A 14,775-nucleotide genomic window follows, 5' to 3' on the forward strand; every position below is an offset into this window, starting at 1 on the left:
CAATCTGCCCCCAGCAGAGCATATTGGACCACTGGAAAGACGCAGGAGAAAATTTGAAAGGAGATAAAAAGCGTGCTGGACATGGGGATAATTAAAGGACTAAAGAGCCCTGGGTTTCTCCAGTTGTTATAGCTCTCCAAAAATAATGGGACCATAAGGTTTTGGTGTTGATTACAGAAGCTTAACGCTGTCATGTTTCATGATGCATACCCTATGCCCAGAATTGATGACGTTGGACACTCTAGGTCGGACAAAATACCCCAACACCCTAGACCTAACAAAAGGGTATTGGCAGATCTCCTTAGACTGTGAAGAGCAGAAAAAAAAATCTGCCTTTATTACTGATTCGGGACGTTCTGAGTTCAAAGTGTTCCCTTTTGGATTAATTATGCAGGAGCCACATTTCAGAGGCTTGTTAATCGGGTGTTAACTGGACTGCAGGACTTGTCTCTGGCCTACATTAATTATATTGCAATTTTCAGCAATTCCTAGTCAGACCACAAAAATCACTTAGGAATTGTGCTGATCAGACTCAAAGATGCAGGGCTCACAGTAAAAGTGTCCAAGTGTAAAACAGGCAGTAAGAGTCTCTTATCTAGCACATTGGGGACTCTTGTAAAGAGCCATGTTGACTCTTATAAAAGGAAATCATGCCCAACATTCTTTTAGGGGGTCAAAAACATGTGAACAGGGTGATCTAATGGATATAGTGTACTTAGTCTTTTAGAAAACTTTTGACAAGGTCCCTCACCAAAGGCTCCTAGCAAAGTAAGATGTCATGGGATAAGAGGGAAGGGCCTCTCATGGATGAGTAACTGGTTAAACGATAGGAAACAGAGTAGGAATAAATGCTCAGTTTTCATAGCAAACAGGTGTAAATAGTGGTGTGCCCCAGTGGTCTGTACTGGGACTGGTGCTGTTCAACATATTCATAAATGAGCTGGAAAAAGGGACAAACAGTTAGGCTGGAAAATTTAGGATACAAAATTACTCAAAATAGTTAAGTCCAAAGCAGACTGTGAAGAGCTACAAAAGGATCTCAGAAAACTGGACAAAATGGCAAATGAAATTTAATGTGGATAAATGTAAGGTAATGCACATTGGAAAACATAATCCCAACTATACATACAAAACGATGGGGTTTAAATTAGCTGTTACCATTCAAGAAAGTGATATTGGTGTCACTGTGGATAGTTCTCTGAAAGCATCAACTTAATGTGCAGTGGCAGTCAAAAAAGCTAACAATGTTAGGAACCATTAGTAAAGGGATAGGTAATAAGACTGCCCTCTATGTAAATCCATGGTACGACCACATCTTTAATACTGCGTGCAGATGTGGTCACCCTATGTAAAAAAAAAAAAAAGAAAAAGATATATTGGAATTGGAAAAGGCACAAAGAAAGGCAAGAAAATGATTAGGGGTATGGAACAGCTTCGATATGGAGAGAGATTAAAAAGCCTGGGACTTTTCAGCTTGAAAAAGAGACAACTAAGGGGAGATATAATAGAAGAAGTCTATAAATTCAGGAACAATGTGTAGCAAGTGAATAAGGAAGTGTTTTTTACTCCTTCGCATAACACAAGAACGAAGAACCAATGAAATTAATAGGCAGTCTATTTCAAACAAACAAAAGGAAGTATTTCTTCGCACAACACAGACTCAACCTGTGAAACTCCTTGCCAGGGAATGTTGTGAAGGCCAAAACTATAACAAAGGTTAAAAAAAGAACTAGATAATTTCCTGGAGGATAGGTCCATCAATGCCTATCAGCCAGGATGGGCAGGGATGCAACTCCATGCTCTGAGTGTCCCTAGCCTCTGTTTACCATTAGGCAGGATGCTGGGCTAGATGGACAGTTGGTCTGACCCAGTATGAGCCATTCTTATGTTCTTACATTTTAAAGGTAAAGAAAAGATAGTGGCATATGCACTGTCCAGGCAAAAGGGTTCTGAAGTGATGCCTACCAATCAGCCAGTGGTGGACCTTACTGCATCAAAGCAAGAGAGGAGGTATGACCGAAGGACCTCCTGATGCCAACTGCCAGAGGGCACAGGGGGTACAGGGATCCCATGAGTTCACCAAAAGAAGTTATTTAAGGTTTCTATGAAAACTTGTGTTACACTGCTCATCATAATCATTAAGACATGCATGTACAGAAAACAAATGAGTTATGTCTATATACTGAAAGTTATGTTCTCAAGGCCTGTAGTTAAAAGCATGTCACTCATGAGATAAACTTCTCTAGACAGGGGGCAGGAGACACTTATCACCATGGTGGACTATTGATTATTGTATAATATACAATAAGAGTCTGTTAGCAGGCCCAGCCTTAGGGGAAATGGCGCCTCTGGGCAAACTTTATTTTGGTTCCCTGGCCCCTGCAGGGATGCCCCCATTGCTCCTGGCCCCTATGAGCTCCCTAGGCTTCCTCCCTCCCAATCACTCCCAGGCCCTGCTGCTCCCTCTCTGCAGGCTTAATTTGTATTGAAAGAGTGCCGGGGCTCAGCCCCAGCACAAATTAAGCACTGACTGGATGGTGAGAGTGCAGAGGCTTCTAGCCGGCTACCCAACTCTGAAGGCAATGTCTCCTCCAGCAGCAGTAAGGATAGCATGGTATATGGTGTGTTGCCAGTTTGACTTCTGGGCTGCTGCTGCTGCTGGTGGTGCTGCTTTTAGAGCTGGGTGCCCGGCCGGCAGCCGCTGCTCTCTGGCCACCCAGCTCTGAAGGCAAAAAAAACCGGAGATACTGCTAAGTTACAAGAAATTTGTCATACTATGTCACATCATGTGATTGGGGGGAAAAAATCAACTTCAAAACGCTATACAGAACAACAGATCTTTCTGTACATCGTAAAAGACGTCACTTCCTATAGTTTGTCTCTTATATCTGCTCTATCCGACTGGTTTAATACAATGCCCTAAGAAAGGCTTATTTATAGATCGGCTTTCCTTCTTTGGTCTGTTATTGCAGAATTAATATTTTAAAACAAACAGGATAAAGACTTTTACCCGTTTTGTTTTTGTATTTTTAATTTATAAAAAAAGTAGGAGGTAAGTAATCTAAAACAGAAGCACACTCTTTCACGCATTGCACTAAAATAGGATGGACACTGCATCATCTACTACAGGAATTTCCACTGCCTATGGCTGTGGAATTGGAGTCTCAAGACATTAAGGCTTAAAAAACATATTCATGATAGCCAGTCAAACAGAATACACAGCGCTTGCATCACCGAGGCTCTATTGTTATAATTGTATAATTTAGCAACTTCTTCATTTGCTAAAACAGTAAAAGCAATAATAAAAATATATAAAGTGCAAAAACCATGGCATAAGGGGTATCATTTTGGACTTGGACACATTGTCTGCTATTAAACAGTCTTTACAAAAATAATAATTTGATTAGGCTACTCATTATTGCAACAGTTGATTGCAGTGCTTATCTGAAGAAATTATCTTTATTAGGAATTAATTTGTAGGGAAGTTCCTCCTGTGCAAACCCATACATTCTAGCTTTAACAACATTACACATCTGCAATGTCTGTCTCAAAATCAGCAAGAAAACATGCTTTATCTCTCACAAACACATGCTATATATAGCCAACAGGAGTCTGCCATATGCTTTAAAAAACATTAATTAAGGGATAGATTGTCCCAGAAAGCTGTCTATCTGAATAGGGTGTGTGCCCAAGGAGAAGTGCAGTCCCTTCCTAACCTCTTCAGCATCATTTAGGATTGTCCAGCCAGCTCCCAAGGTCCCACATCTCCCAAACCCTTTGCACAACCCGAGGGCACATGAAGGAAGCAGACAGGGCCTGCTACCGTCTTTGTCCTTTGCAAAGGGAACTGTTATGTATCAGTCCTTGGCAGAGCACCCCCATTTAAGAATTACATGTGGAATGGATGATTTTAGATTAAGCATTTACCCTAAGACATTAGTGCAACATGATGCGCAGAAGGGAGACTGCTATTTTTGAATGGCACCAGATTGTGAAATGAAACTCGGTGGGTAAGAAAAGTCAGCAGGTCATTCACCCACGCCCCGGCAGCAGGGTTCTTCCTCCACAGAATCGCCCAGGTTGCCTGGTATTTGGCCTGTAGCTCAAGGCATGCTCCACACTATCGCCAGAGGGCTCCATCTTGCCAGAGCCCATGGCAATCCCGCAGCCCTCTGGCCACTTCTGGTTCACTGGGGCACATTTCAGTTTGGGGAGGAGGCATTTTTAACCGTGATTCCACGGGCTATTTAGGCACCTGAAAACTCTAGGGTTTTTTTTTGCAGATAATAACTTAGAAATTAGCTGTTGATTTCACCTTACACAAACAAACCCACAAAAATATTTCCATCAATAATAATTGAAATTTACAGATTAGGAAAGCAAGAAAAATGCTGCTTTAGAACTTGCTAGAGTCAAAATCCAGTCATTTAGACTTCTGAATTAGGGTTGTTACAAATGGACTAGTGAATGAAGAGTTAAATCAACAAATCATTTCTGGGTTTTAGGATATTTATTTTGTATATCTTGACATGGGATATTCACACTCTGATTTTTGCAGGTTTGTTGTAGCCATGTTTGTCCCAGGATATGAGAGCCACAAGGTGGGCGAGGTAATACCAGGGGTGAAAGTAAGGCAGTACGGCGTACCGGTAAAGAGTGGCCGCCGGTACAGGCCTGTACAGCTGACGTTAAAGCGCTGCCGTGGCGCCCCCCCCCCCCGTCGGCGGCCCTGCCGGGTCCCTAACGTTAAAGCTTAATGTTGTTGCCCCATTTGCCCCCACACGGGGCTGCCGATGTGGGGGGGGCGCAAAAGGAGCAGCTGCCCCGGAGCCAGTGATTTAAAAGGGCCCGGGGCTGCAGCTGCTGTTGCTGCTACCGCGGCAGTGACCGGAGCCCCGGGCCCTTTAAATCACTGTTGGAGTCCCAGGTGGCACAGGCCAGGCAGTCTGGATGGGCTGACTGGGGGATGCTGACCCCCTCAGCCCCGCCCCTTCCGCCCGAGGCCCCGCCCCTTCCGGGCTAAGAGTTCCATTTTACTTTCACCCCTGGGTAATACCTTTCATTGGACCAACTTCTGTTGGTGAAAGAGAGGCGCTTTTGAGCTCCACAGAGCTCTTCTCCAGGTCTGTAAGTCCAATGAGCTCTGTGGAGCTCAAAAGCTTGTCTCTTTCACCAACTAAGATTGGGCAAAAAAGGTATTACCTCACCCGCCTTGTCTCTCTCAGTTTGTGTTTTAAACAGCTTTAAAGCTTGAACTCTTTGAATATCAACTTCTACTGTCAGATAGTTATCTAACCTCCCCCCGATTATTTCCCACAACTGTGAAAATTTAAATTGATTAAAAATACAAAAATGTTTAAAAATAAACAAAATCAATATTACCCAAAGTTATAAACAAATAAAAGTTGAATTCTACCAAGCCTATTTATAAGCCACCAGAGTAGCAGTGTTGAAGCATGTGTGTGGGAGGGCAGAATCTATCCCCACTAGAGAGAGATCTCAGTTTAAGAGCCTGATACTTTAAGTCACAATCACACATTGCCCTCACACTAACAGCAGGAGCCACATCGACTTCCAGAGGATGAGCGAGGCTTGCAGGATAAGGGAAGAAGAGGTGTGGTTTTGTGACTTGTGGAGGAGGTTGCTCTTTCTCCAACCTGTTGCAGAGTCAATATCCACAACTTGCACAGCTCAGAGGGCTACTGATTGTTCTGAATTCACACCCATATTTTCGTAGAACTTCAGTTTGAAAAGTAAGAATCAATCACATCATCACAAGTGGAAGGACTGTAGAATCTATACACTGCCACGAATATCTTATTTTGTGCACTTGGCAGGCAGACAGATGTTGTCTCATAGACATCCAAATAATGGTAACTGGAGACTTAGAGGAAAGAAAGCATCAGCTCATTGCTCATACATTTGCTCTCTCACCTACGCAGAACAGGTTCGTGTGCAACAGCTGACATCAAACACTTGTAGAATGAGAATAATGTGCAGTCTCTTCCCAGATTGCATACAGCACACTGCCCACATGCCAAGACAACACAGTAGGTTAGTAACTTTGATTTTTTTTTTTTAAGACTGTCTTGTCAGCTAATATCGAATGACTTCTTTTTGCTGGAAAAAATTAGGAATTTCTTTAACTTTGCAAGGGTGTGACCCTGAAGCAAAATGATTTAATATTTACAGAATCTTTTGCAAAACACATTTTCAGGAAACCACAGCAGCAAAGCTTAAATGAATTTATGAAAGGATGTTGGAATCTTTCATAAGAAAAAAACCTCTCAATTTCTGCGTTGGGCTGATGGAATGAAAGATTGAAGCTAAATATGTAGAACTATGTCTACAGATGAAAGACAATTAAATTAGTGCCCAAACCTGACAAAAATAGATTTTTAGAAATAATTTTGGTCAGATGTGTGTATCTTGGATTTTAAAAAACCTGTCAGTAAACTTTCTAAGAGCAATGTTAAGTTCATAAATGCCATGGTGCCTTATTCTTGTGTTACAAGGCAGAACATATAAATAGATTTAGCAGCAGCCCTACAGCTGTGGATTTTTAATGTAATCATATGTGGTCTAATAATAATAATAAAAAAAATCTACATTTTCCAAAGGCACTTCATTTTTGTTCCTTTGATTAAAAGCTTTCAAATAAGTCAGAACAACAAAACAAAACCAGTTACAGCTTACCTTACACTTTGGAGCAGATTACATCAAATCTTCCACAACAACGATATGCTTCCTTAGGGCTGTCCCATAAATTTTGCAACTTCAAACAAATAGATACAGGTTGGTGATTCAGAGTCTTTCAGAGAAAAAAGTAAAATGCCTTGATGACAAATAATGCACTTCTCTGAACATGAAAACTTATTTAAAGCTTGATTCTCTTATATTAAGTCTTGCAACTGTCTCTCTCAGCTAAACAAATTCCCACCCCTTTTCTCAGACACTTGCCAACTCCTCTAATTTAAGGCTTGCTATAAAACTGCCATTGGAAAGAGCTCAGTATGGAGGAATGAGCAAGTGCTAACTCCAGGCTGAAGCAGCATGACATATAGTTCTACCAGCAGATATAGACTCCCCAAGGTAATGTGATATAATATTTGGAAAAAACATTTACGGCCAAGTTGTCCCCTTCTACACAAAGACACAGGGAAGGGACAAGACTCAAGCTGTTCCTAGCACATACTCCCCTTAATATAGGATTTGGGAGAAGGAGTATTGGCCTCAAAGTGAAGGGAGAGGGCATGGCCTTGAATACACACTGAATGCAAGGATCCACAGTAGTGGCCTAATCCAAAGCCCACTGAAGTCAATCAAAAGACTTCCATTGATTTCAGTTGGCTTTGGAGTGGGCCCTGAATCCTTGCTCTTCCCATACCGATCTCAAATATCTACTTTCTGTGGATTTCCTAGTCCTCTATGCTTTTTTCCTGGGTTTTCCACATTTCTCCCAGCAGCATGACTGGCTTATTGATTGTCTGGCCAATCCAATGTTATGTACTCCCTCCCCAGGAAAGGGGGATACAAGTCCCGAGTTGGATTTTACTGCTGCTCACTTGTCTGAATGTTTCTCTGCAGGAATATTGATGGGTTTCAGTAGGGAGCCTGCTGCACTCAATACAGGTGGCTTTGCCCTTGGAGATCCTGCAGAGCCCTAGCCACAAAAGCCAAGATTTTCAAAAAAGTGTCCACTAACTTGTGGTGTCTCCATTCTGAGTTGCCCAAATTAAGACACCCTAAAAATAGAGGCACCAAGAGTTTGTGCAAGTTAGGCCACAGTGTTCAGGCAGAAAGGGCCAAATAGACTCGGATGGAAGGGTAAGCAATTTCCAGAGCTCTGCCTCATTCCTGGGAACTTCTTTTGAACAGTTTTAGGGGAATTAGTGTGTATTTGTCTCCATAGCATAGAATATGCTTACAAATATGAGTTAACTTTGTGAAATGATTTTTTTTAAAATGGATGCTCAGGCCTATGTTTTTAAATGCGATTGAACATTCTTGGGTGCTTCAATTTTTGGGCACCTCACTTCTAACACCGTAAAGGACCCTGATTTTCAAGGGGGGAAGTGCTCAAAACTTTCTGAAAATCAAGTCCATTTAAGGCATGTCTCAGGTTGGGCACCCAAAGTCACTTTTGAAAAAATTAGGCCCCCTTGACTGTTGTTGAAGAGGCATGCCGTTTATTATAAACTGAATTAGTAGATGTCAATGTTAATTTTTTCTTGCAAAAAGAAAAGGAGGACTTGTGGCACCTTAGAGACTAACCAATTTATTTGAGCATAAGCTTTCGTGAGCTACAGCTCACTTCATCGGATGCATACTGTGGAAAGTACAGAAGACGTTTTTATACACACAAAAACGTCTTCTGTACTTTCCACAGTATGCATCCGATGAAGTGAGCTGTAGCTCACGAAAGCTTATGCTCAAATAAATTGGTTAGTCTCTAAGGTGCCACAAGTACTCCTTTTCTTTTTGCAAATACAGACTAACACGGTTGTTACTCTGAAACCTGTCAATTTTTTCTTGCAAAACTATAACATTAATAAACGCTTGTCTGGAGAAAGAATGTTGCTGAAAGACGTAATGCAAAGGTCTCTGATACCTAACCAGCCAAAACCAAAATATCAATTGTAAAAAGATTATAGAGGATTGTTACCTTTTTTAGAACGTGCCCAGATTTAGTTGCAATTTGCATGAATTGTAATACTACATGTTGGATATTTTAATTTATAGTTTGAGAAATGCGCTTCTATGTTTTGGATGAAGACTAGGATATAAGATGCCACCAGTGAGGAGAGAAAAGGTTTAAGGAAAATTAAACATTAGTATTTTCTAATGGAGCCCTTTGTCAATACTAAATTATATTAGTCAGGCTATAGCACACTGTGTTAAATAAATTAGAATACTATGTGAAGGCTCTGGTGTTTGTTATGAATGAGTCTCATTTTCCCCAAAAAGAAAAGGAGTACTTGTGGCACCTTAGAGACTAACAAATTTATTTGAGCATAAGCTTTCGTGAGCTACAGCTCATTTCATCGGATGCATTAATCCATCCGATGAAGTGAGCTGTAGCTCACGAAAGCTTATGCTCAAATAAATTTGTTAATATTTCCACTGAATGCATCCGATGAAGTGAGCTGTAGCTCACAAAAGCTTATGCTCAAATAAATTTGTTAGTCTCTAAGGTGCCACAAGTACTCCTTTTCTTTTTGCAAATACAGACTAACACGGCTGCTACTCTGAAACCTGTCATTTTCCCCAAAGTATGGTTAGAGTATTTTTTTATTTTGTGAACCTGCCGGCACACTTTACTTGGTTGAGTAGTGTCACCACAATTCAACAACTCTTTGAAACCAGTGGAAGATACAAATGCTAATCCAAACCGTCTGCTTCAGTGGATCAAGTATGGCAAAAAACAATTTATGGCATTTGTGTAGCTTAATCCTCACTTTGGAATGAGATGCCAGAATCTACTGTTCTGTCAGGCATCCACAGCTGTGGATACTTGGTTTGATTTAAACCAAAACTGGGATGCTTACCTGAAATAGCTGAAAGACCCTCCTTAAGGTGGCATCCCTTCTACTGATGCCCCTCCACAACCCAGGCAACCCTGTTTTCCTCCCCAATTCTCATCTCCAGTTTCCCCCATTATGATTATTTTTAGTGGGTTTAGGGAAACTTGAGATGCCCTTCCCACTGATCCTCCTTAGAGGAGAGGAGGAAACGTAAGGTCTTTTTACGGACATACAAAAAAGTGTGTACACTCTAATGGTCTACACACTAAACACTAGGACTCCAGCAAGTTCCTAATTCTAGTCTTGGCTCTGCAACTAACTTTTTCAATGGCTTTGGGCAGACCACTTAATATCTCAGCCTCAGTTTCTCCATCAGTAAAATGTGTATTGATAGTTACTTACCTACCACACAGCAGTGTGACTAAGGATTAATTAGTTATTTGTGAAGTTCTAAGTATTCTTTACTATGCCTTGTTATAACAGCAGTGATGTGAGTCCAGCACTTCATCTGCTCCACTATTGCCGATTCTAAATTTAACACTCTCCATGGCTATCCTGACGGCCTTTCGTGATCTACAGCACAAGATTTAGGTTAAGCAGCAGCAGCTGCAGCTCAGCAGAGAGGTTGCCAAAGGTTCTGAGTCCTGCATCCCAATAAAAGAAAAGTAAGGCAGCAATGCTATGGAGAAAGGCACTTAAAGATGGTCACAGAAAGAGTTCATCAGGGAGGGGGTGAAGCTAGCCAGGACTTAGTAGAGGATGTCAATGATAATGCAAATTGGAGACATTTCCTGTACCCACTGAGCTTTCCATGGGCATTGAGGGGATAAACTGGAGGAGGGATTTAACAAAAAACTTTGCAAATCTTACAGGTTTGATTTGGTTTGAGGGATTGAAGATTTGGGCCAATTCTATTTTTAACCAAACAGGTTTGCCCAACTGTAATTCCAATATGTTTGTTTTTATCCTTGTAAAGTTATAGGCATCTGTTTCCTTCTTTAGCACTTCATTAAAAGACTATGGGTTTCCCCTCTTTTGACTTTGTCAAGACTCAGATGTGGTGTGACTAAAAACACCTGCTATCTGAAGCCTTACTAAATAATCATTGATAGTTGGTAGGTATCCCTTCTCCATGCAGTCACAATACACTATTAAGAACAATGGGATAATTCACTCCTCTGAAAAATCACAGACATAAAATGAATGTGTCTTATTCTCCCACCTCTGAGGCTTCCATTGTTTCTCCTTTTATAGTTTTTTAGATGTGGATATTAATTGTTTAAATATATCTAGTATGCTAACAAAATAAATCCATATAACACATACACAAGAGCACTCTGGAGTGTATGCATTATGGATTCCAAGCCATCACCACACTTTTGAGAAAGAGCAGTCTTTAATCCACTCATATGGTGAGCAGCTGGGGAGTTTTTGGAGATGTACTTAACCCCTCTCTCTGTCAAAAGAGTTTGAGATTCAGCAGGTTCTGATAATTACTATGGATGTTACTTCCAACACACATGGCCGTACTGGAAATCAAGCTATCATCTTTCATGTGCAGAGAATCTCTAAGCAGTTATTTTGCTGGCAAGAAAGAATGAGACTGTCTCATAAAATACAGTAACCCTTTAATGTCAGGATCTGGGATTTTCCAGTACTAGGGCTGAATGCATTTGTGCCCAGAAGATATCAACTCAGCTCTCAAGAGGTTAATGCAACTACTCTGGTCAGGCCTTAATTTCATGCTGAAGTAGGGTGACCAGACAGCAAGTGTGAAAAACCGGGAAGGGGGTTGAGGGTAATAGGGACCTATATAAGAAAAAAACCCAAATATCGGAACTGTCCCTATGAAATCAGGACATCTGGTCACCCTATGCTGAAGGAGGCTTGGAGGCTGGGTCTCAATAGAAGACAGTGGACTCCCGCAGACTACCATAATTGCTGTACTAGAACCCGGGGGCCTGATTCTCCACTCATTTATAGTGGTGTAAATCAGGGATAATTTCACTGAGGTCAGTGGAGTTACACTGGTGTAAGTGAAAAGGAAATCAGTCTCCAGATTCCAACCTGATGTCAAAATCTGGGGGAACAGAACTCCTCATGACTACTCCCTCGGCCAAAAAAGGGCAAGCTCAGATATCAGAGCTGTCACACCAGAGTGCTGGGAGGTGGCAGTCCTTTCAAGGCAAGTGTTTGTCAAGAATACCCAAGATGATTACTGTTCAGTCGGAAGAGGCTCAGAATTATAGGCCTGGTCTACACTACGAGTTTATGTTGAATTTAGCAGCGTTACATCGAATTAACCTTGCACCCATCCACACAACGAAGCAATTTTTTTCAACATAAAGGCTCTTAAAACCAATTTCTGTACTCCTCCCCAATGAGTGATTAGCACTGAAATCGACATCGCCATTTCGAATTAGGGTTAGTATGGACACAATTCAAAGGTATTGGCCTCCGGGAGCTATCCCACAGTGCGCCATTGTGACTGCTCTGGACAGTGCTCTGAACTCAGATGCACTGGCCAGGTGTATAGGAAAAGCCCCGGGAACTTTTGAATCTCATTTCCTGTTTGGCCAGGCGAGCTCATCAGCACAGGTGACCATCCAGAGCTCATCAGCACAGGTGACCATGGAGTCCCAGAATTGAAAAAGAGCTCCAGCATGGACTGAACGGGAGGTACTGGATCTGATCGCTGTATGGGGAGAGGAATCCGTGCTATCAGAACTACGTTCCAAAAGACGAAATGCCAAAACATTTAAAAAATCTCCGAGGCCATGAGGGACAGAGGCTGCAGCAGGGACGCATGAAACTTAAGGAGCTCAGACAAGCATACCAGAAAACCAAAGAATCAAACGGACGCTCTGGGACAGAGCCCCAGACATGCCGCTTCTACGCTGAGCTGCATGCAATTCTAGGGGGGGGCCACCACTACCACCTCACCCCTGCCCGTGGACTCCGATGATGGGGTACTTTCCGCCATGCCTGAGGATTTTGCAGATGGGGAAGAGGAGGAGGAGGAGGAGGACGAGCTTGAGGAGAGCACACAGCACACCGTTCTCCCCGACAGCCAGGATCTTTGTCTCACCCTGATAGAAATACCCTCCCAACCCAACGAAGCCAGAGAAGGGACCTCTGGTGACTGTACCTTTTTAAATATAATACACGTTATAAAAGCAAGTGTTTTTAAATGATTAAGTAGCCCTGAGGACTTGGGATGTATTCGTGGCCAGTACAGCTACTGGAAAAGTCCGTTAACGTGTCTGGGATGGAGCGGAAATCCTTCACGGACATCTCCATGAAGCTCTCCTGGAGGTACGCTAAAAGCCTTTGCAGAAGGTTTCTGGGGAGAGCAGCCTTTTTCCATCCTCCATGGTAGGACACTACCATGCCATGCTAGTAGCAAGTAATCTGGTATCATTGCATGACAAAGCCTGGCAGTGTATGGTCCCAGTGTTTGCTGGCATTCAAGCAACATCCGTTCTTTATCTCTCTGTGTTATCCTCAGGAGGGTGATATTGTTCATGGTAACCAGGTTGAAATAGGGGAATTTAATTAAGGGGACATTCAGAGGTGGCTGTTCCTACTGGGCTGTTTGCCTGTGGCTGAAAAAGAAATCCTCCCCGCAGTTAGCCATGCGGTGGAGGTGGTAAGGGAGGGATTGGCGCTGAGCTGTTCGCATTTGGCTAGCAGGGATCATCCCTGATACCAGCCATGCGGTGGGGGGAAGGGTAAAGTGATCATCCCAGAGAATTGGATATTGGGGGGTTAGTTTGGTTTCTGCTGCTGCACGTTAACAGGAAAACTGCAGCACTAAATGGCCAACTCAACGTGCTTTGCTTGGTAAGGGAGAGGAGGGCACTGCTGTTATGAAAGTTGCAGAAGCTGAAAGAGTATGGCTTACCATGGCCGCCTGCAAGCTGAATTCTGTTGCCTGGCACTGCGTGCGTGATCTCTAACACCAAAGCCACAGACACTCAATATAAGATGCAAAATGCGACTTTGTACCAAAAATCACATGTGCTATGTAATGTGAATAGTGTTGTTCACCATGAAAGAGTATAACCATTGTTCTGTAAAATGTATCTTTTAAAATACTTCACTCCCTTTTTTTCCTCCAGCAGCTGCAAATGTTTCAAGCCTCCCTCCTCCATCCCAAAGGCTATCTCAGATAAGGCGGCAAAAAAACCGCACGCGCGATGAAATGTTCTCTGAGCTCATGCAATCATCCAGCACTGACAGAGCTCAGCAGAATGTGTGGAGGGACACAATAGCAGAGTACAGGAAAGTGGCCGATGAACGTGAGGAGACGTGGCGGCAGGAAGATCAGAGGAGGCATGAGGCAACACTGGGGCTACTGCGGGATCAAACAGACATGCTCTGGCATCTGGTGGAGGTTCATGAACAGCAGCAGGATCACAGACTGCCACTGCAGCCCCTGTTTAACTGCCCTCCCTCCTCCCCAAGTTCCTTAGCCTCCTCACCCAGACGCCCAAGAACGCGGCGGGGGGAGGGGGGGGAGAGGAAGAGGGGTGCACTCCGGGCACCCAACCACTCCACCCCACTGGAAAGCCCAAGCAACAGAAGGCTGTCATTCAAGAAGTTTTAAAGTGGCCTTTTCCTTCCCTCCTCCCACACCCCACCCAGGCAACCTTGTGAGTTATCTCCCTATTTTTATAATCAATTAATAAAGAATACTTGTTTTTTAAACGATAGTGACTTTATTTCCTTTGCAAGCAAGCTGTGATAGAAGGCGGGAGGGTGGGTGGCATACAGGGAATTTAGAGGCAACCAAGGGGGCGGGTTTTCATCAAGGAGAAACAAACAGAAGCATCATGACCAGTCATGAAACTGGTTTTCAAAGCTTCTCTGATGCGCAGCGCTTCCTGCTGTGCTCTTCTAACCGCCCTGGTGTCTGGTTGCGCGTATTCAGCAGCCAGGAGATTTGCATCAACCTCCCACCCCACCATAAACATCTCCCCCTTACTCTCACAGAGACTGTGGAGCACACAGCAAGCAGCAATAACAATGGGAATATTGGTTTCGCTGAGGTCTGACCAAGTCAGTAAACTGCGCCAGCGACCCTTTAAACGTCCAAATGCACACTCTACCACCATTCTGCACTTGCTCAGCCTATAGTTGAACTGCTCCTTACTACTGTCCAGCGTGCCTGTGTACGGCTTCATGAGCCATGGCATTAAGGGGTAGGCTGGGTCCCCAAGGATAACTATAGGTATTTCAAACATCCACA

At 43.0% G+C, this 14,775-nt stretch overlaps 1 protein-coding gene across 1 annotated transcript in view; it reads right to left on the minus strand.

The window, feature by feature from the left end:
- Positions 1 to 6,908, minus strand: part of C1QTNF7 (C1q and TNF related 7) — an 86,948-nt gene extending 80,040 nt beyond the window's left edge. Inside the window, exon 1 of the mRNA XM_007055379.4 lies at positions 6,697 to 6,908. The gene's annotated coding sequence lies outside the window, so the exon portion shown is untranslated. The remainder of the gene's footprint in view (positions 1 to 6,696) is intronic.
- Positions 6,909 to 14,775: the final 7,867 nt, after the last annotated feature.

This window comes from Chelonia mydas, chromosome 4 (genome assembly GCF_015237465.2).
Source record: "Chelonia mydas isolate rCheMyd1 chromosome 4, rCheMyd1.pri.v2, whole genome shotgun sequence".
NCBI lineage: Eukaryota > Metazoa > Chordata > Testudines > Cheloniidae > Chelonia > Chelonia mydas.